Raw genomic sequence first — 20,614 nt, 5'->3', positions numbered from 1 at the left:
CAAGACTGGACCATCTTGGTTGCTCCTTGTGGCAAATCATACAGGCTGGGGAATTAGCTCAAATGGTAGAGTGATTGCTTAGCATGCGAGTGGTAGTGGGATCGATGCCCACATTCTCCAAAAAACACAATTTTTTTGTGGATCCAAGAAAGCTCCAGTTCACACTTCATGCAGTTTTGTCTAACGACAACCTACTGTCATGTAACAATGACAAGCAACTTTCATGTAACACTGATGTCACAATGTCAGATGAAAACGAATGACATGACTTACTTTCAGAGGAGCAGCGTAGCACACACAATTGATGCCCACAAACAAAGGTGTGGGAAGTTTTCTTGAAGCCAATGCAGAGGGTAAAGATAAACAACAACTTAAAATGTACCTCATGGCCAGTACAGGGATCGAACCCACGACCTTGGCGTTATTAGCACCACACTCTAACCAAATGAGCTAACCGGCCGCTTGCAAAGGAGCAACATTTTTAGGATGCACAGAGCCTCGGCCAGTGCTGGCGCGTAAACGAGCAAGTCCACCAACAGCATAGCCTGACAAGACTGGACCATCTTGGTTGCTCTTTGTGGCAAGTCATAAAGGCTGGGGAATTAGCTCAAATGGTAGAGTGCTTGCTTAGCATGCGAGAGGTAGTGGGATCGATTCCCACATTCTCCAAAAAACATTTTTTTTTTGTGCATCCAAGAAAGCTCCAGTTCACACTTCATGCAGTTTTGTCTAACTACAACCTACTGTCATGTAACAATGACAAGCAACTTTCATGTAACACTGATGTCACAATGTCAGATGAAAACGAATGACATGACTTACTATCAGAGGAGCGGCGTAGCACACACAATTGATGCCCACAAACAAAGCTGTGGGAAGTTTCCTTGAAGCCAATGCAGAGGGTAAAGAAAAACAACAACGTAAAATGTACCTCATGGCCAGTACGGGTATCGAACCCACGACCTTGGCGTTATTAGCACCATGCTCTAACCAACGGAGCTAACCGGCCGCTTGTAAAGAAGCAACATTTTTAGGATGCACAGAGCCTCGGCCAGTGCTGGCGCGTAAACGAGCAAGTCCACCAACAGCATAGCCTGACAAGACTGGACCCTCTTGGTTGCTCCTTGAGGCAAATCATACAGGCTCGGGAATTAGCTCAAATGGTAGAGTGCTTGCTTAGCATGCGAGAGGTAGTGGGATCGATGCCCACATTCTCCAAAAAACACAATTTTTTTGTGGATCCAAGAAAGCTCCAGTTCACACTTCATGCAGTTTTGTCTAACGACAACCTACTGTCATGTAACAATGACAGGCAACTTTCATGTAACACTGATGTCACAATGTCAGATGAAAACGAATGACATGACTTACTATCAGAGGAGCAGCGTAGCACACACAATTGATGCCCACAAATAAAGCTGTGTGAAGGTTCCTTGAAGCCAATGCAGAGGGTTTAAAGAAAAACAACAATTTAAAATGTACCTCATGGCCAGTACGGGGATCGAACCCACGACCTTGGCGTTATTAGCACCACACTCTAACCAACTGAGCTAACCGTCCGCTTGCAAAGGATCAACATTTTTAGGATGCACAGAGCCTCGGCCAGTGCTGGCGCGTAAACGAGCAAGTCCACCAACAGCATAGCCTGACAAGACTGGACCATCTTGGTTGCTCTTTGTGGCAAATCATAAAGGCTGGGGAATTAGCTCAAATGGTAGAGTGCTTCCTTAGCATGCGAGAGGTAGTGGGATCGATGCCCACATTCTCCAAAAAACATTTTTTTTTTGTGCATCCAAGAAAGCTCCAGTTCACACTTCATGCAGTTTTGTCTAACTACAACCTACTGTCATGTAACAATGACAAGCAACTTTCATGTAACACTGATGTCACAATGTCAGATGAAAACGAATGACATGACTTACTATCAGAGGAGCAGCGTAGCACACACAATTGAAGCCCACAAACAAAGCTGTGGGAAGTTTCCTTGAAGCCAATGCAGAGGGTAAAGAAAAATAACAACTTAAAATGTATCTCATGGCCAGTACGGGTATCGAACCCACGACCTTGACGTTATTAGCACCATGCTCTAACCAACGGAGCTAACCGGCAGCTTGTAAAGGAGCAACATTTTTAGGATGCACAGAGCCTCGGACAGTGCTGGCGTGTAAACGAGCAAGTCCACCAACAGCATAGCCTGACAAGACTGGACCCTCTTGGTTGCTCCTTGTGGCAAATCATACAGGCTGGGGAATTAGCTCAAATGGTAGAGTGCTTGCTTAGCATGCGAGTGGTAGTGGGATCGATGCCCACATTCTCCAAAAAACACCATTTTTTTGTGGATCCAAGAAAGCTCCAGTTCACACTTCATGCAGTTTTGTCTAACGACAACCTACTGTCATGTAACAATGACAAGCAACTTTCATGTAACACTGATGTCACAATGTCAGATGAAAACGAATGACATGACTTACTTTCAGAGGAGCAGCGTAGCACACACAATTGATGCCCACAAACAAAGGTGTGGGAAGTTTTCTTGAAGCCAATGCAGAGGGTAAAGAAAAACAACAACTTAAAATGTATCTCATGACCAGTATGGGGATCGAACCCACGACCTTGGCGTTATTAGCACCACGCTCTAACTAACTGAGCTAACCGGCCGCTTGCAAAGGAGCAACATTTTTAGGATGCACAGAGCCTCGGCCAGTGCTGGCGCGTAAACGAGCAAGTCCACCAACAGCATAGCCTGACAAGACTGGACCATCTTGGTTGCTCCTTGTGGCAAATCATAAAGGCTGGGGAATTAGCCCAAATGGTACAGTGCTTGCTTAGCATGCGAGAGGTAGAGGGATCGATGCCCACATTCTCCAAAAAACAATTTTTTTTGTGCATCCAAGAAAGCTCCAGTTCACACTTCATGCAGTTTTGTCTAACTACAACCTACTGTCATGTAACAATGACAAGCAACTTTCATGTAACACTGATGTCACAATGTCAGATGAAAACGAATGACATGACTTACTATCAGAGGAGCAGCGTAGCACACACAATTGATGCCCACAAACAAAGCTGTGGGAAGTTTCCTTGAAGCCAATGCAGAGGGTAAAGAAAAACAACAACTTAAAATGTACCTCATGGCCAGTACGGGTATCAAAACCACGACCTTGGCGTTATTAGCACCATGCTCTAACTAACGGAGCTAACCGGCCGCTTGTAAAGGATCAACATTTTTAGGATGCACAGAGCCTCGGCCAGTGCTGGCGCGTAAACGAGCAAGTCCACCAACAGCATAGCCTGACAAGACTAGACCCTCTTGGTTGCTCCTTGTGGCAAATCATACAGGCTGGGGAATTAGCTCAAATGGTAGAGTGATTGCTTAGCATGCGAGTGGTAGTGGGATCGATGCCCACATTCTCCAAAAAACACAATTTTTTTGTGGATCCAAGAAAGCTCCAGTTCACACTTCATGCAGTTTTGTCTAACGACAACCTACTGTCATGTAACAATGACACGCAACTTTCATGTAACACTGATGTCACAATGTCAGATGAAAACGAATGACATGACTTACTTTCAGAGGAGCAGCGTAGCACACACAATTGATGCCCACAAACAAAGGTGTGGGAAGTTTTCTTGAAGCCAATGCAGAGGGTAAAGATAAACAACAACTTAAAATGTACCTCATGGCCAGTACGGGGATCGAACCCACGACCTTGGCGTTATTAGCACCACACTCTAACCAAATGAGCAAACCGGCCGCTTGCAAAGGAGCAACATTTTTAGGATGCACAGAGCCTCGGCCAGTGCTGGCGCGTAAACGAGCAAGTCCACCAACAGCATAGCCTGACAAGACTGGACCATCTTGGTTGCTCTTTGTGGGCAAATCATAAAGGCTGGGGAATTAGCTCAAATGGTAGAGTGCTTGCTTAGCATGCGAGAGGTAGTGGGATCGATTCCCACATTCTCCAAAAAACATTTTTTTTTTGTGCATCCAAGAAAGCTCCAGTTCACACTTCATGCAGTTTTGTCTAACTACAACCTACTGTCATGTAACAATGACAAGCAACTTTCATGTAACACTGATGTCACAATGTCAGATGAAAACGAATGACATGACTTACTATCAGAGGAGCGGCGTAGCACACACAATTGATGCCCACAAACAAAGCTGTGGGAAGTTTCCTTGAAGCCAATGCAGAGGGTAAAGAAAAACAACAACTTAAAATGTACCTCATGGCCAGTACGGGTATCAAAACCACGACCTTGGCGTTATTAGCACCATGCTCTAACTAACGGAGCTAACCGGCCGCTTGTAAAGGATCAACATTTTTAGGATGCACAGAGCCTCGGCCAGTGCTGGCGCGTAAACGAGCAAGTCCACCAACAGCATAGCCTGACAAGACTGGACCCTCTTGGTTGCTCCTTGTGGCAAATCATACAGGCTCGGGAATTAGCTCAAATGGTAGAGTCCTTGCTTAGCATACGAGAGGTAGTGGGATCGATGCCCACATTCTCCAAAAAACACAATTTTTTTGTGGATCCAAGAAAGCTCCAGTTCACACTTCATGCAGTTTTGTCTAACGACAACCTACTGTCATGTAACAATGACAGGCAACTTTCATGTAACACTGATGTCACAATGTCAGATGAAAACGAATGACATGACTTACTATCAGAGGAGCAGCGTAGCACACACAATTGATGCCCACAAATAAAGCTGTGTGAAGGTTCCTTGAAGCCAATGCAGAGGGTTTAAAGAAAAACAACAATTTAAAATGTACCTCATGGCCAGTACGGGGATCGAACCCACGACCTTGGCGTTATTAGCACCACACTCTAACCAACTGAGCTAACCGTCCGCTTGCAAAGGATCAACATTTTTAGGATGCACAGAGCCTCGGCCAGTGCTGGCGCATAAACGAGCAAGTCCACCAACAGCATAGCCTGACAAGACTGGACCATCTTGGTTGCTCTTTGTGGCAAATCATAAAAGCTGGGGAATTAGCTCAAATGGTAGAGTGCTTGCTTAGCATGCGAGAGGTAGTGGGATCGATGCCCACATTCTCCAAAAAACATTTTTTTTTTGTGCATCCAAGAAAGCTCCAGTTCACACTTCATGCAGTTTTGTCTAACTACAACCTACTGTCATGTAACAATGACAAGCAACTTTCATGTAACACTGATGTCACAATGTCAGATGAAAACGAATGACATGACTTACTATCAGAGGAGCAGCGTAGCACACACAATTGATGCCCACAAACAAAGCTGTGGGAAGTTTCCTTGAAGCCAATGCAGAGGGTAAAGAAAAATAACAACTTAAAATGTATCTCATGGCCAGTACGGGTATCGAACCCACGACCTTGACGTTATTAGCACCATGCTCTAACCAACGGAGCTAACCGGCAGCTTGTAAAGGAGCAACATTTTTAGGATGCACAGAGCCTCGGCCAGTGCTGGCGTGTAAACGAGCAAGTCCACCAACAGCATAGCCTGACAAGACTGGACCCTCTTGGTTGCTCCTTGTGGCAAATCATACAGGCTGGGGAATTAGCTCAAATGGTAGAGTGCTTGCTTAGCATGCGAGTGGTAGTGGGATCGATGCCCACATTCTCCAAAAAACACCATTTTTTTGTGGATCCAAGAAAGCTCCAGTTCACACTTCATGCAGTTTTGTCTAACGACAACCTACTGTCATGTAACAATGACAAGCAACTTTCATGTAACACTGATGTCACAATGTCAGATGAAAACGAATGACATGACTTACTATCAGAGGAGCAGCGTAGCACACACAATTGATGCCCACAAACAAAGCTGTGGGAAGTTTCCTTGAAGCCAATGCAGAGGGTAAAGAAAAATAACAACTTAAAATGTATCTCATGGCCAGTACGGGTATCGAACCCACGACCTTGACGTTATTAGCACCATGCTCTAACCAACGGAGCTAACCGGCAGCTTGTAAAGGAGCAACATTTTTAGGATGCACAGAGCCTCGGCCAGTGCTGGCGTGTAAACGAGCAAGTCCACCAACAGCATAGCCTGACAAGACTGGACCCTCTTGGTTGCTCCTTGTGGCAAATCATACAGGCTGGGGAATTAGCTCAAATGGTAGAGTGCTTGCTTAGCATGCGAGTGGTAGTGGGATCGATGCCCACATTCTCCAAAAAACACCATTTTTTTGTGGATCCAAGAAAGCTCCAGTTCACACTTCATGCAGTTTTGTCTAACGACAACCTACTGTCATGTAACAATGACAAGCAACTTTCATGTAACACTGATGTCACAATGTCAGATGAAAACGAATGACATGACTTACTTTCAGAGGAGCAGCGTAGCACACACAATTGATGCCCACAAACAAAGGTGTGGGAAGTTTTCTTGAAGCCAATGCAGAGGGTAAAGAAAAACAACAACTTAAAATGTATCTCATGACCAGTATGGGGATCGAACCCACGACCTTGGCGTTATTAGCACCACGCTCTAACTAACTGAGCTAACCGGCCGCTTGCAAAGGAGCAACATTTTTAGGATGCACAGAGCCTCGGCCAGTGCTGGCGCGTAAACGAGCAAGTCCACCAACAGCATAGCCTGACAAGACTGGACCATCTTGGTTGCTCCTTGTGGCAAATCATAAAGGCTGGGGAATTAGCCCAAATGGTACAGTGCTTGCTTAGCATGCGAGAGGTAGAGGGATCGATGCCCACATTCTCCAAAAAACAATTTTTTTTGTGCATCCAAGAAAGCTCCAGTTCACACTTCATGCAGTTTTGTCTAACTACAACCTACTGTCATGTAACAATGACAAGCAACTTTCATGTAACACTGATGTCACAATGTCAGATGAAAACGAATGACATGACTTACTATCAGAGGAGCAGCGTAGCACACACAATTGCTGCCCACAAACAAAGCTGTGGGAAGTTTCCTTGAAGCCAATGCAGAGGGTAAAGAAAAACAACAACTTAAAATGTACCTCATGGCCAGTACGGGTATCAAAACCACGACCTTGGCGTTATTAGCACCATGCTCTAACTAACGGAGCTAACCGGCCGCTTGTAAAGGATCAACATTTTTAGGATGCACAGAGCCTCGGCCAGTGCTGGCGCGTAAACGAGCAAGTCCACCAACAGCATAGCCTGACAAGACTAGACCCTCTTGGTTGCTCCTTGTGGCAAATCATACAGGCTGGGGAATTAGCTCAAATGGTAGAGTGATTGCTTAGCATGCGAGTGGTAGTGGGATCGATGCCCACATTCTCCAAAAAACACAATTTTTTTGTGGATCCAAGAAAGCTCCAGTTCACACTTCATGCAGTTTTGTCTAACGACAACCTACTGTCATGTAACAATGACACGCAACTTTCATGTAACACTGATGTCACAATGTCAGATGAAAACGAATGACATGACTTACTTTCAGAGGAGCAGCGTAGCACACACAATTGATGCCCACAAACAAAGGTGTGGGAAGTTTTCTTGAAGCCAATGCAGAGGGTAAAGATAAACAACAACTTAAAATGTACCTCATGGCCAGTACGGGGATCGAACCCACGACCTTGGCGTTATTAGCACCACACTCTAACCAAATGAGCTAACCGGCCGCTTGCAAAGGAGCAACATTTTTAGGATGCACAGAGCCTCGGCCAGTGCTGGTGCGTAAACGAGCAAGTCCACCAACAGCATAGCCTGACAAGACTGGACCATCTTGGTTGCTCTTTGTGGGCAAATCATAAAGGCTGGGGAATTAGCTCAAATGGTAGAGTGCTTGCTTAGCATGCGAGAGGTAGTGGGATCGATTCCCACATTCTCCAAAAAACATTTTTTTTTTGTGCATCCAAGAAAGCTCCAGTTCACACTTCATGCAGTTTTGTCTAACTACAACCTACTGTCATGTAACAATGACAAGCAACTTTCATGTAACACTGATGTCACAATGTCAGATGAAAACGAATGACATGACTTACTATCAGAGGAGCGGCGTAGCACACACAATTGATGCCCACAGACAAAGCTGTGGGAAGTTTCCTTGAAGCCAATGCAGAGGGTAAAGAAAAACAACAACTTAAAATGTACCTCATGGCCAGTACGGGTATCAAAACCACGACCTTGGCGTTATTAGCACCATGCTCTAACTAACGGAGCTTACCGGCCGCTTGTAAAGGATCAACATTTTTAGGATGCACAGAGCCTCGGCCAGTGCTGGCGCGTAAACGAGCAAGTCCACCAACAGCATAGCCTGACAAGACTGGACCCTCTTGGTTGCTCCTTGTGGCAAATCATACAGGCTCGGGAATTAGCTCAAATGGTAGAGTGCTTGCTTAGCATGCGAGAGGTAGTGGGATCGATGCCCACATTCTCCAAAAAACACAATTTTTTTGTGGATCCAAGAAAGCTCCAGTTCACACTTCATGCAGTTTTGTCTAACGACAACCTACTGTCATGTAACAATGACAGGCAACTTTCATGTAACACTGATGTCACAATGTCAGATGAAAACGAATGACATGACTTACTATCAGAGGAGCAGCGTAGCACACACAATTGATGCCCACAAATAAAGCTGTGTGAAGGTTCCTTGAAGCCAATGCAGAGGGTTTAAAGAAAAACAACAATTTAAAATGTACCTCATGGCCAGTACGGGGATCGAACCCACGACCTTGGCGTTATTAGCACCACACTCTAACCAACTGAGCTAACCGTCCGCTTGCAAAGTATCAACATTTTTAGGATGCACAGAGCCTCGGCCAGTGCTGGCGCGTAAACGAGCAAGTCCACCAACAGCATAGCCTGACAAGACTGGACCATCTTGGTTGCTCTTTGTGGCAAATCATAAAAGCTGGGGAATTAGCTCAAATGGTAGAGTGCTTGCTTAGCATGCGAGAGGTAGTGGGATCGATGCCCACATTCTCCAAAAAACATTTTTTTTTTGTGCATCCAAGAAAGCTCCAGTTCACACTTCATGCAGTTTTGTCTAACTACAAACTACTGTCATGTAACAATGACAAGCAACTTTCATGTAACACTGATGTCACAATGTCAGATGAAAACGAATGACATGACTTACTTTCAGAGGAGCAGCGTAGCACACACAATTGATGCCCACAAACAAAGGTGTGGGAAGTTTTCTTGAAGCCAATGCAGAGGGTAAAGAAAAACAACGACTTAAAATGTATCTCATGGCCAGTACGGGGATCGAACCCACGACCTTGGCGTTATTAGCACCACACTCTAACCAACTGAGCTAACCGGCCGCTTGCAAAGGATCAACATTTTTAGGATGCACAGAGCCTCGGCCAGTGCTGGCGCGTAAACGAGCAAGTCCACCAACAGCATAGCCTGACAAGACTGGACCATCTTGGTTGCTCTTTGTGGCAAATCATAAAGGCTGGGGAATTAGCTCAAATGGTAGAGTGCATGCTTAGCATGCGAGTGGTAGTGGGATCGATCCCCACATTCTCCAAAAAACACAATTTTTTTGTGGATCCAAGAAAGCTCCAGTTCACACTTCATGCAGTTTTGTCTAATGACAACCTACTGTCATGTAACAATGACAAGCAACTTTCATGTAACACTGATGTCACAATGTCAGATGAAAACGAATGACATGACTTACTTTCAGAGGAGCAGCGTAGCACACACAATTGATGCCCACAAACAAAGGTGTGGGAAGTTTTCTTGAAGCCAATGCAGAAAGTAAAGAAAAACAACAACTTAAAATGTACCTCATGGCCAGTACGGGGATCGAACCCACGACCTGGGCGTTATTAGCACCACGCAATAACCAACTGAGCTAACCGGCCGCTTGCAAAGGAGCAACATTTTTAGGATGCACAGAGCCTCGGCCAGTGCTGGCGCGTAAACGAGCAAGTCCACCAACAGCATAGCCTGACAAGACTGGACCATCTTGGTTGCTCCTTGTGGCAAATCATAAAGGCTGGGGAATTAGCTCAAATGGTAGAGTGCTTGTTTAGCACGCGAGAGGTAGTGGGATCGATGCCCACATTCTCCAAAAAACAATTATTTTTTGTGCATCCAAGAAAGCTCCAGTTCACACTTCATGCAGTTTTGTCTAACTACAACCTACTGTCATGTAACAATGACAAGCAACTTTCATGTAACACTGATGTCACAATGTCAGATGAAAACGAATGACATGACTTACTATCAGAGGAGCAGCGTAGCACACACAATTGATGCCCACAAACAAAGCTGTGGGAAGTTTCCTTGAAGCCAATGCAGAGGGTAAAGAAAAACAACAACTTAAAATGTACCTCATGGCCAGTACGGGTAACGAACCCACGACCTTGGCGTTATTAGCACCATGCTCTAACTTACGGAGCTAACCGGCCGCTTGTAAAGGATCAACATTTTTAGGATGCACAGAGCCTCGGCCAGTGCTGGCGCGTAAACGAGCAAGTCCACCAACAGCATAGCCTGACAAGACTAGACCCTCTTGGTTGCTCCTTGTGGCAAATCATACAGGCTGGGGAATTAGCTCAAATGGTAGGTTGCTTGCTTAGCATGCGAGTGGTAGTCGGATCGATGCCCACATTCTCCAAAAAACACAATTTTTTTGTGGATCCAAGAAAGCTCCAGTTCACACTTCATGCAGTTTTGTCTAACGAGAACCTACTGTCATGTAACAATGACAAGCAACTTTCATGTAACACTGATGTCACAATGTCAGATGAAAACGAATGACATGACTTACTTTCAGAGGAGCAGCGTAGCACACACAATTGATGCCCACAAACAAAGGTGTGGGAAGTTTTCTTGAAGCCAATGCAGAGGGTAAAGAAAAACAACAACTTAAAATGTACCTCATGGCCTGTACGGGGATCGAACCCACGACCTTGGCGTTATTAGCACCACGCTCTAACCAACTGAGCTAACCGGCCACTTGCAAAGGAGCAACATTTTTAGGATGCACAGAGCCTCGGCCAGTGCTGGCGCGTAAACGAGCAAGTCCACCAACAGCATAGCCTGACAAGACTGGACCATCTTGGTTGCTCTTTGTGGCAAATCATAAAGGCTGGGGAATTAGCTCAAATGGTAGAGTGCTTGCTTAGCATGCGAGTGGTAGTGGGATCGATCCCCACATTCTCCAAAAAACACAATTTTTTTGTGGATCCAAGAAAGCTCCAGTTCACACTTCATGCAGTTTTGTCTAATGACAACCTACTGTCATGTAACAATGACAAGCAACTTTCATGTAACACTGATGTCACAATGTCAGATGAAAACGAATGACATGACTTACTTTCAGAGGAGCAGCGTAGCACACACAATTGATGCCCACAAACAAAGGTGTGGGAAGTTTTCTTGAAGCCAATGCAGAAAGTAAAGAAAAACAACAACTTAAAATGTACCTCATGGCCAGTACGGGGATCGAACCCACGACCTGCGCGTTATTAGCACCACGCAATAACCAACTGAGCTAACCGGCCGCTTGCAAAGGAGCAACATTTTTAGGATGCACAGAGCCTCGGCCAGTGCTGGCGCGTAAACGAGCAAGTCCACCAACAGCATAGCCTGACAAGACTGGACCATCTTGGTTGCTCCTTGTGGCAAATCATAAAGGCTGGGGAATTAGCTCAAATGGTAGAGTGCTTGTTTAGCACGCGAGAGGTAGTGGGATCGATGCCCACATTCTCCAAAAAACAATTATTTTTTGTGCATCCAAGAAAGCTCCAGTTCACACTTCATGCAGTTTTGTCTAACTACAACCTACTGTCATGTAACAATGACAAGCAACTTTCATGTAACACTGATGTCACAATGTCAGATGAAAACGAATGACATGACTTACTATCAGAGGAGCAGCGTAGCACACACAATTGATGCCCACAAACAAAGCTGTGGGAAGTTTCCTTGAAGCCAATGCAGAGGGTAAAGAAAAACAACAACTTAAAATGTACCTCATGGCCAGTACGGGTAACGAACCCACGACCTTGGCGTTATTAGCACCATGCTCTAACTTACGGAGCTAACCGGCCGCTTGTAAAGGATCAACATTTTTAGGATGCACAGAGCCTCGGCCAGTGCTGGCGCGTAAACGAGCAAGTCCACCAACAGCATAGCCTGACAAGACTAGACCCTCTTGGTTGCTCCTTGTGGCAAATCATACAGGCTGGGGAATTAGCTCAAATGGTAGATTGCTTGCTTAGCATGCGAGTGGTAGTCGGATCGATGCCCACATTCTCCAAAAAACACAATTTTTTTGTGGATCCAAGAAAGCTCCAGTTCACACTTCATGCAGTTTTGTCTAACGAGAACCTACTGTCATGTAACAATGACAAGCAACTTTCATGTAACACTGATGTCACAATGTCAGATGAAAACGAATGACATGACTTACTTTCAGAGGAGCAGCGTAGCACACACAATTGATGCCCACAAACAAAGGTGTGGGAAGTTTTCTTGAAGCCAATGCAGAGGGTAAAGAAAAACAACAACTTAAAATGTACCTCATGGCCTGTACGGGGATCGAACCCACGACCTTGGCGTTATTAGCACCACGCTCTAACCAACTGAGCTAACCGGCCACTTGCAAAGGAGCAACATTTTTAGGATGCACAGAGCCTCGGCCAGTGCTGGCGCGTAAACGAGCAAGTCCACCAACAGCATAGCCTGACAAGACTGGACCCTCTTGGTTGCTCCTTGTGGTAAATCATAAAGGCTGGGGAATTAGCTCAAATGGTAGAGTGCTTGCTTAGCACGCGAGAGGTAGTGGGATCGATGCCCACATTCTCCAAAAAACATTTTTTTTTTGTGCATCCAAGAAAGCTCCAGTTCACACTTCATGCAGTTTCGTCTATCTACAACCTACTGTCATGTAACAATGACAAGCAACTTTCATGTAACACTGATGTCACAATGTCAGATGAAAACGAATGACATGACTTACTATCAGAGGAGCAGCGTAGCACACTCAATTGATGCCCACAAACAAAGCTGTGGGAAGTTTCCTTGAAGCCAATGCAGAGGGTAAAGAAAAACAACAACTTAAAATGTACCTCATGGCCAGTACGGGTATCGAACCCACGTCCTTGGCGTTATTAGCACCATGCTCTAACCAACGGAGCTAACCGGCCGCTTGTAATGGAGCAACATTTTTAGGATGCACAGAGCCTCGGCCAGTGCTGGCGCGTAAACGAGCAAGTCCACCAACAGCATAGCCTGGCAAGACTGGACCCTCTTGGTTGCTCCTTGTGGCAAATCATACAGGCTGGGGAATTAGCTCAAATGGTAGAGTGCTTACTTAGCATGCGAGAGGTTGTGGGATCGATGCCCACATTCTCCAAAAAAACACAATTTTTTTGTGGATCCAAGAAAGCTCCAGTTCACACTTCATGCAGTTTTGTCTAACGACAACCTACTGTCATGTAACAATGACAAGCAACTTTCATGTAACACTGATGTCACAATGTCAGATGAAAACGAATGACATGACTTACTTTCAGAGGAGCAGCGTAGCACACACAATTGATGCCCACAAACTAAGGTGTGGGAAGTTTTCTTGAAGCCAATGCAGAGGATAAAGAAAAACAACAACTGAAAATGTACATCATGGCCAGTACGGGGATCGAACCCACGAACTTGGCGTTATTAGCACCACGCTCTAACCAACTGAGCTAACCGGCCACTTGCAAAGGAGCAACATTTTTAGGATGCACAGAGCCTCGGCCAGTGCTGGCGCGTAAACGAGCAAGTCCACCAACAGCATAGCCTGACAAGACTGGACCCTCTTGGTTGCTCCTTGTGGTAAATCATAAAGGCTGGGGAATTAGCTCAAATGGTAGAGTGCTTGCTTAGCACGCGAGAGGTAGTGGGATCGATGCCCACATTCTCCAAAAAACATTTTTTTTTTGTGCATCCAAGAAAGCTCCAGTTCACACTTCATGCAGTTTCGTCTATCTACAACCTACTGTCATGTAACAATGACAAGCAACTTTCATGTAACACTGATGTCACAATGTCAGATGAAAACGAATGACATGACTTACTATCAGAGGAGCAGCGTAGCACACACAATTGATGCCCACAAACAAAGCTGTGGGAAGTTTCCTTGAAGCCAATGCAGAGGGTAAAGAAAAACAACAACTTAAAATGTACCTCATGGCCAGTACGGGTATCGAACCCACGTCCTTGGCGTTATTAGCACCATGCTCTAACCAACGGAGCTAACCGGCCGCTTGTAATGGAGCAACATTTTTAGGATGCACAGAGCCTCGGCCAGTGCTGGCGCGTAAACGAGCAAGTCCACCAACAGCATAGCCTGGCAAGACTGGACCCTCTTGGTTGCTCCTTGTGGCAAATCATACAGGCTGGGGAATTAGCTCAAATGGTAGAGTGCTTACTTAGCATGCGAGAGGTAGTGGGATCGATGCCCACATTCTCCAAAAAAACACAATTTTTTTGTGGATCCAAGAAAGCTCCAGTTCACACTTCATGCAGTTTTGTCTAACGACAACCTACTGTCATGTAACAATGACAAGCAACTTTCATGTAACACTGATGTCACAATGTCAGATGAAAACGAATGACATGACTTACTTTCAGAGGAGCAGCGTAGCACACACAATTGATGCCCACAAACTAAGGTGTGGGAAGTTTTCTTGAAGCCAATGCAGAGGATAAAGAAAAACAACAACTGAAAATGTACATCATGGCCAGTACGGGGATCGAACCCACGACCTTGGCGTTATTAGCACCACGCTCTAACCAACTGAGCTAACCGGCCACTTGCAAAGTAACAACATTTTTAGGATGCACAGAGCCTCGGCCAGTGCTGGCGCGTAAACGAGCAAGTCCACCAACAGCATAGCCTGACAAGACTGGACCATCTTGGTTGCTACTTGTGGCAAATCATAAAGGCTGGGGAATTAGCTCAAATGGTAGAGTGCTTGCGTAGCATGCGAGAGGTAGTGGGATCGATGCCCACATTCTCCAAAAAACAATTTTTTTTTGTGCATCCAAGAAAGCTCCAGTTCACACTTCATGCAGTTTTGTCTAACTACAACCTACTGTCATGTAACAATGACAAGCAACTTTCATGTAACACTGATGTCACAATGTCAGATGAAAACGAATGACATGACTTACTATCAGAGGAGCAGCGTAGCACACACAATTGATGCCCACAAACAAAGGTGTGGGAAGTTTTCTTGAAGCCAATGCCGAGGGTAAAGAAAAACAACAACTTAAAATGTACCTCATGGCCAGTACGGGGATCGAACCCACGACCTTGGCATTATTAGCACCACGCTCTAACCAACTGAGCTAACCGGCCACTTGCAAAGGAGCAACATTTTTAGGATGCACAGAGCCTCGGCCAGTGCTGGCGCGTAAACGAGCAAGTCCACCAACAGCATAGCCTGACAAGACTGGACCCTCTTGGTTGCTCCTTGTGGTAAATCATAAAGGCTGGGGAATTAGCTCAAATGGTAGAGTGCTTGCTTAGCACGCGAGAGGTAGTGGGATCGATGCCCACATTCTCCAAAAAACATTTTTTTTTTGTGCATCCAAGAAAGCTCCAGTTCACACTTCATGCAGTTTCGTCTATCTACAACCTACTGTCATGTAACAATGACAAGCAACTTTCATGTAACACTGATGTCACAATGTCAGATGAAAACGAATGACACAACTTACTATCAGAGGAGCAGCGTAGCACACACAATTGATGCCCACAAACAAAGCTGTGGGAAGTTTCCTTGAAGCCAATGCAGAGGGTAAAGAAAAACAACAACTTAAAATGTACCTCATGGCCAGTACGGGTATCGAACCCACGTCCTTGGCGTTATTAGCACCATGCTCTAACCAACGAAGCTAACCGGCCGCTTGTAATGGAGCAACATTTTTAGGATGCACAGAGCCTCGGCCAGTGCTGGCGCGTAAACGAGCAAGTCCACCAACAGCATAGCCTGACAAGACTGGACCATCTTGGTTGCTACTTGTGGCAAATCATAAAAGCTGGGGAATTAGCTCAAATGGTAGAGTTCTTGCGTAGCATGCGAGAGGTAGTGGGATCGATGCCCACATTCTCCAAAATACATTTTTTTTTTGTGCATCCAAGAAAGCTCCAGTTCACACTTCATGCAGTTTTGTCTAACTACAACCTACTGTCATGTAACAATGACAAGCAACTTTCATGTAACACTGATGTCACAATGTCAGATGAAAACGAATGACATGACTTACTATCAGAGGAGCAGCGTAGCACACACAATTGATGCACACACAATTGATGCCCACAAACAAAGCTGTGGGAAGTTTCCTTGAAGACAATGCAGAGGGTAAAGAAAAACAACAACTTAAAATGTACCTCATGGCCATTACGGGTATCGAACCCACAACCTTGGCGTTATTAGCACCATGCTCTAACCAACGGAGCTAACCAGCCGAATGTAAAGGAGCAACATTTTTAGGATGCACAGAGCCTCGGCCAGTGCTGGCGCGTAAACGAGCAAGTCCACCAACAGCATAGCCTGACAAGACTGGACCCTCTTGGTTGCTCCTTGTGGCAAATCATACAGGCTGGGGAATTAGCTCAAATGGTAGATTGCTTGCTTAGCATGCGAGTGGTAGTGGGATCGATGCCCACATTCTCCAAAAAACACAATTTTTTTGTGGATCCAAGAAAGCTCCAGTTCACACTTCATGCAGTTTTGTCTAACGACAACCTACTGTCATGTAACAATGACAAGCAACTTTCATGTAACACTGATGTCACAATGTCAGATGAAAACGAATGACATGACTTACTATCAGAGGAGCAGCGTAGCACACACAATTGATGCCCACAAACAAAGCTGTGGGAAGTTTCCTTGAAGCCAATGCAGAAGGTAAAGAAAAACAACAACATAAAATGTATCTCATGGCCAGTACGGGTATCGACCCAACGACCTTGGCGTTATTAGCACCATGCTCTAACCAACGGAGCTAACCGGCAGCTTGTAAAGGAGCAACATTTTTAGGATGCACAGAGCCTCGGCCAGTGCTGGCGCGTAAACGAGCAAGTCCACCAACAGCATAGCCTGACAAGACTGGACCCTCTTGGTTGCTCCTTGTGGCAAATCATACAGGCTGGGGAATTAGCTCAAATGGTATAGTGCTTGCTTAGCATGCGAGTGGTAGTGGGATCGATGCCCACATTCTCCAAAAAACAAAATTTTTTTGTGGGTCCAAGAAAGCTCCAGTTCACACTTCATGCAGTTTTGTCTAACGACAACCTACTGTCATGTAACAATGACAAGCAACTTTCATGTAACACTGATGTCACAATGTCAGATGAAAACGAATGACATGACTTACTATCAGAGGAGCAGCGTAGCACACACAATTGATGCCCACAAACAAAGCTGTGGGAAGTTTCCTTGAAGCCAATGCAGAGGGTTAAGAAAAACAACAACTTAAAAATGTACCTCATGGCCAGTACGGGTATCGACCCCACGACCTTGGCGTTATTAGCACCATGCTCTAACCAACGGAGCTAACCGGCAGCTTGTAAAGGAGCAACATTTTTAGGATGCACAGAGCCTCGGCCAGTGCTGGCGCGTAAACGAGCAAGTCCACCAACAGCATAGCCTGACAAGACTGGACCCTCTTGGTTGCTCCTTGTGGCAAATCATACAGGCTGGGGAATTAGCTCAAATGGTAGAGTGCTTGCTTAGCATGTGAGTGGTAGTGGGATCGATGCCCACATTCTCCAAAAAACACAAATTTTTTGTGGATCCAAGAAAGCTCCAGTTCACACTTCATGCAGTTTTGTCTAACGACAACCTACTGTCATGTAAAAATGACAAGCAACTTTCATGTAACACTGATGTCACAATGTCAGATGAAAACGAATGACATGACTTACTATCAGAGGAGCAGCGTAGCACACACAATTGATGCCCACAAACAAAGGTGTGGGAAGTTTCCTTGAAGCCAATGCAGAGGGTAAAGAAAAACAACAACTTAAAATGTACCTCATGGCCAGTACGGGTATCGACCCCACAACCTTGGCGTTATTAGCACCATGCTCTAACCAACGGAGCTAACCGGCAGCTTGTAAAGGAGCAACATTTTTAGGATGCACAGAGCCTCGGCCAGTGCTGGCGCGTAAACGAGCAAGTCCACCAACAGCATAGCCTGACAAGACTGGACCATCTTGGTTGCTCCTTGTGGTAAATCATAAAGGCTGGGGAATTAGCTCAAATGGTAGAGTGCTTGCTTAGCACGCGAGAGGTAGTTGGATCGATGCCCACATTCTCCAAAAAACATTTTTTTTTTGTGCATCCAAGAAAGCTCCAGTTCACACTTCATGCAGTTTCGTCTATCTACAACCTACTGTCATGTAACAATGACAAGCAACTTTCATGTAACACTGATGTCACAATGTCAGATGAAAACGAATGACATGACTTACTATCAGAGGAGCAGCGTAGCACACACAATTGATGCCCACAAACAAAGCTGTGGGAAGTTTCCTTGAAGCCAATGCAGAGGGTAAAGAAAAACAACAACTTAAAATGTACCTCATGTCCAGTACGGGTATCGAACCCACGTCCTAGGCGTTATTAGCACCATGCTCTAACCAACGGAGCTAACCGGCCGCTTGTAATGGAGCAACATTTTTAGGATGCACAGAGCCTCGGCCAGTGCTGGCGCGTAAACGAGCAAGTCCACCAACAGCATAGCCTGGCAAGACTGGACCCTCTTGGTTGCTCCTTGTGGCAAATCATACAGGCTGGGGAATTAGCTCAAATGGTAGAGTGCTTACTTAGCATGCGAGAGGTAGTGGGATCGATGCCCACATTCTCCAAAAAAACACAATTTTTTTGTGGATCCAAGAAAGCTCCAGTTCACACTTCATGCAGTTTTGTCTAACGACAACCTACTGTCATGTAACAATGACAAGCAACTTTCATGTAACACTGATGTCACAATGTCAGATGAAAACGAATGACATGACTTACTTTCAGAGGAGCAGCGTAGCACACACAATTGATGCCCACAAACTAAGGTGTGGGAAGTTTTCTTGAAGCCAATGCAGAGGATAAAGAAAAACAACAACTGAAAATGTACATAATGGCCAGTACGGGTATCGAACCCACGACCTTGGCGTTATTAGCACCACGCTCTAACCAACTGAGCTAACCGGCCACTTGCAAAGTAGCAACATTTTTAGGATGCACAGAGCCTCGGCCAGTGCTGGCGCGTAAACGAGCAAGTCCACCAACAGCATAGCCTGACAAGACTGGACCATCTTGGTTGCTACTTGTGGCAAATCATAAAGGCTGGGGAATTAGCTCAAATGGTAGAGTGCTTGCGTAGCATGCGAGAGGTAGTGGGATCGATGCCCACATTCTCCAAAAAACATTTTTTTTTTGTGCATCCAAGAAAGCTCCAGTTCACACTTCATGCAGTTTTGTCTAACTACAACCTACTGTCATGTAACAATGACAAGCAACTTTCATGTAACACTGATGTCACAATGTCAGATGAAAACGAATGACATGACTTACTATCAGAGGAGCAGCGTAGCACACACAATTGATGCCCACAAACAAAGCTGTGGGAAGTTTCCTTGAAGCCAATGCAGAGGGTAAAGAAAAACAACAACTTAAAATGTACCTCATGGCCATTACGGGTATCGAACCCACAACCTTGGCGTTATTAGCACCATGCTCTAACCAACGGAGCTAACCAGCCGAATGTAAAGGAGCAACATTTTTAGGATGCACAGAGCCTCGGCCAGTGCTGGCGCGTAAACGAGCAAGTCCACCAACAGCATAGCCTGACAAGACTGGACCCTCTTGGTTGCTCCTTGTGGCAAATCATACAGGCTGGGGAATTAGCTCAAATGGTAGAGTGCTTGCTTAGCATGCGAGTGGTAGTGGGATCGATGCCCACATTCTCCAAAAAACACAATTTTTTTGTGGATCCAAGAAAGCTCCAGTTCACACTTCATGCAGTTTTGTCTAACGACAACCTACTGTCATGTAACAATGACAAGCAACTTTCATGTAACACTGATGTCACAATGTCAGATGAAAACGAATGACATGACTTACTATCAGAGGAGCAGCGTAGCACACACAATTGATGCCCACAAACAAAGCTGTGGGAAGTTTCCTTGAAGCCAATGCAGAGGGTAAAGAAAAACAACAACTTAAAATGTATCTCATGGCCAGTACGGGTATCGACCCCACGACCTTGGCGTTATTAGCACCATGCTCTAACCAACGGAGCTAACCGGCAGCTTGTAAAGGAGCAACATTTTTAGGATGCACAGAGCCTCGGCCAGTGCTGGCGCGTAAACGAGCAAGTCCACCAACAGCATAGCCTGACAAGACTGGACCCTCTTGGTTGCTCCTTGTGGCAAATCATACAGGCTGGGGAATTAGCTCAAATGGTAGAGTGCTTGCTTAGCATGCGAGTGGTAGCGGGATCGATGCCCACATTCTCCAAAAAATAACACAATTTTTTTGTGGATCCAAGAAAGCTCCAGTTCACACTTCATGCAGTTTTGTCTAACGACAACCTACTGTCATGTAACAATGACAAGCAACTTTCATGTAACACTGATGTCACAATGTCAGATGAAAACGAATGACATGACTTAC

At 45.4% G+C, this 20,614-nt stretch overlaps 13 non-coding genes across 13 annotated transcripts; 4 read left to right on the top strand and 9 right to left on the bottom strand.

Annotated features, from left to right (window-relative positions):
• The first annotated feature begins 596 nt into the window (after positions 1–596).
• On the top strand, positions 597–669 carry trnaa-agc (transfer RNA alanine (anticodon AGC)). The gene has a single exon. It is a non-coding gene; the product is annotated as a tRNA-Ala (tRNA).
• A 1,915-nt stretch (positions 670–2,584) lies between these two features.
• trnai-aau (transfer RNA isoleucine (anticodon AAU)) lies at positions 2,585–2,658 on the bottom strand. The gene has a single exon. It is a non-coding gene; the product is annotated as a tRNA-Ile (tRNA).
• A 1,234-nt stretch (positions 2,659–3,892) lies between these two features.
• trnaa-agc (transfer RNA alanine (anticodon AGC)) lies at positions 3,893–3,965 on the top strand. The gene has a single exon. It is a non-coding gene; the product is annotated as a tRNA-Ala (tRNA).
• Positions 3,966–6,429: 2,464 nt separating this feature from the next.
• On the bottom strand, positions 6,430–6,503 carry trnai-aau (transfer RNA isoleucine (anticodon AAU)). Its single transcript has one exon. It is a non-coding gene; the product is annotated as a tRNA-Ile (tRNA).
• A 1,234-nt stretch (positions 6,504–7,737) lies between these two features.
• Positions 7,738–7,810, top strand: trnaa-agc (transfer RNA alanine (anticodon AGC)). Its single transcript has one exon. It is a non-coding gene; the product is annotated as a tRNA-Ala (tRNA).
• A 1,366-nt stretch (positions 7,811–9,176) lies between these two features.
• Positions 9,177–9,250, bottom strand: trnai-aau (transfer RNA isoleucine (anticodon AAU)). The gene has a single exon. It is a non-coding gene; the product is annotated as a tRNA-Ile (tRNA).
• Positions 9,251–10,823: 1,573 nt separating this feature from the next.
• trnai-aau (transfer RNA isoleucine (anticodon AAU)) lies at positions 10,824–10,897 on the bottom strand. The gene has a single exon. It is a non-coding gene; the product is annotated as a tRNA-Ile (tRNA).
• A 136-nt stretch (positions 10,898–11,033) lies between these two features.
• trnaa-agc (transfer RNA alanine (anticodon AGC)) lies at positions 11,034–11,106 on the top strand. Its single transcript has one exon. It is a non-coding gene; the product is annotated as a tRNA-Ala (tRNA).
• Positions 11,107–12,470: 1,364 nt separating this feature from the next.
• On the bottom strand, positions 12,471–12,544 carry trnai-aau (transfer RNA isoleucine (anticodon AAU)). The gene has a single exon. It is a non-coding gene; the product is annotated as a tRNA-Ile (tRNA).
• Positions 12,545–13,569: 1,025 nt separating this feature from the next.
• Positions 13,570–13,643, bottom strand: trnai-aau (transfer RNA isoleucine (anticodon AAU)). The gene has a single exon. It is a non-coding gene; the product is annotated as a tRNA-Ile (tRNA).
• Positions 13,644–14,668: 1,025 nt separating this feature from the next.
• trnai-aau (transfer RNA isoleucine (anticodon AAU)) lies at positions 14,669–14,742 on the bottom strand. Its single transcript has one exon. It is a non-coding gene; the product is annotated as a tRNA-Ile (tRNA).
• Positions 14,743–15,217: 475 nt separating this feature from the next.
• trnai-aau (transfer RNA isoleucine (anticodon AAU)) lies at positions 15,218–15,291 on the bottom strand. The gene has a single exon. It is a non-coding gene; the product is annotated as a tRNA-Ile (tRNA).
• Positions 15,292–19,077: 3,786 nt separating this feature from the next.
• trnai-aau (transfer RNA isoleucine (anticodon AAU)) lies at positions 19,078–19,151 on the bottom strand. Its single transcript has one exon. It is a non-coding gene; the product is annotated as a tRNA-Ile (tRNA).
• Positions 19,152–20,614: the final 1,463 nt, after the last annotated feature.

The sequence above is a fragment of the Salvelinus fontinalis genome, unplaced genomic scaffold (assembly GCF_029448725.1).
Source record: "Salvelinus fontinalis isolate EN_2023a unplaced genomic scaffold, ASM2944872v1 scaffold_0099, whole genome shotgun sequence".
Classification (NCBI taxonomy): Eukaryota; Metazoa; Chordata; class Actinopteri; order Salmoniformes; family Salmonidae; genus Salvelinus; species Salvelinus fontinalis.
The sequence above is the reverse complement of the archived record's forward strand: the minus strand, read 5'-3'. Positions and strand labels throughout refer to the sequence as shown.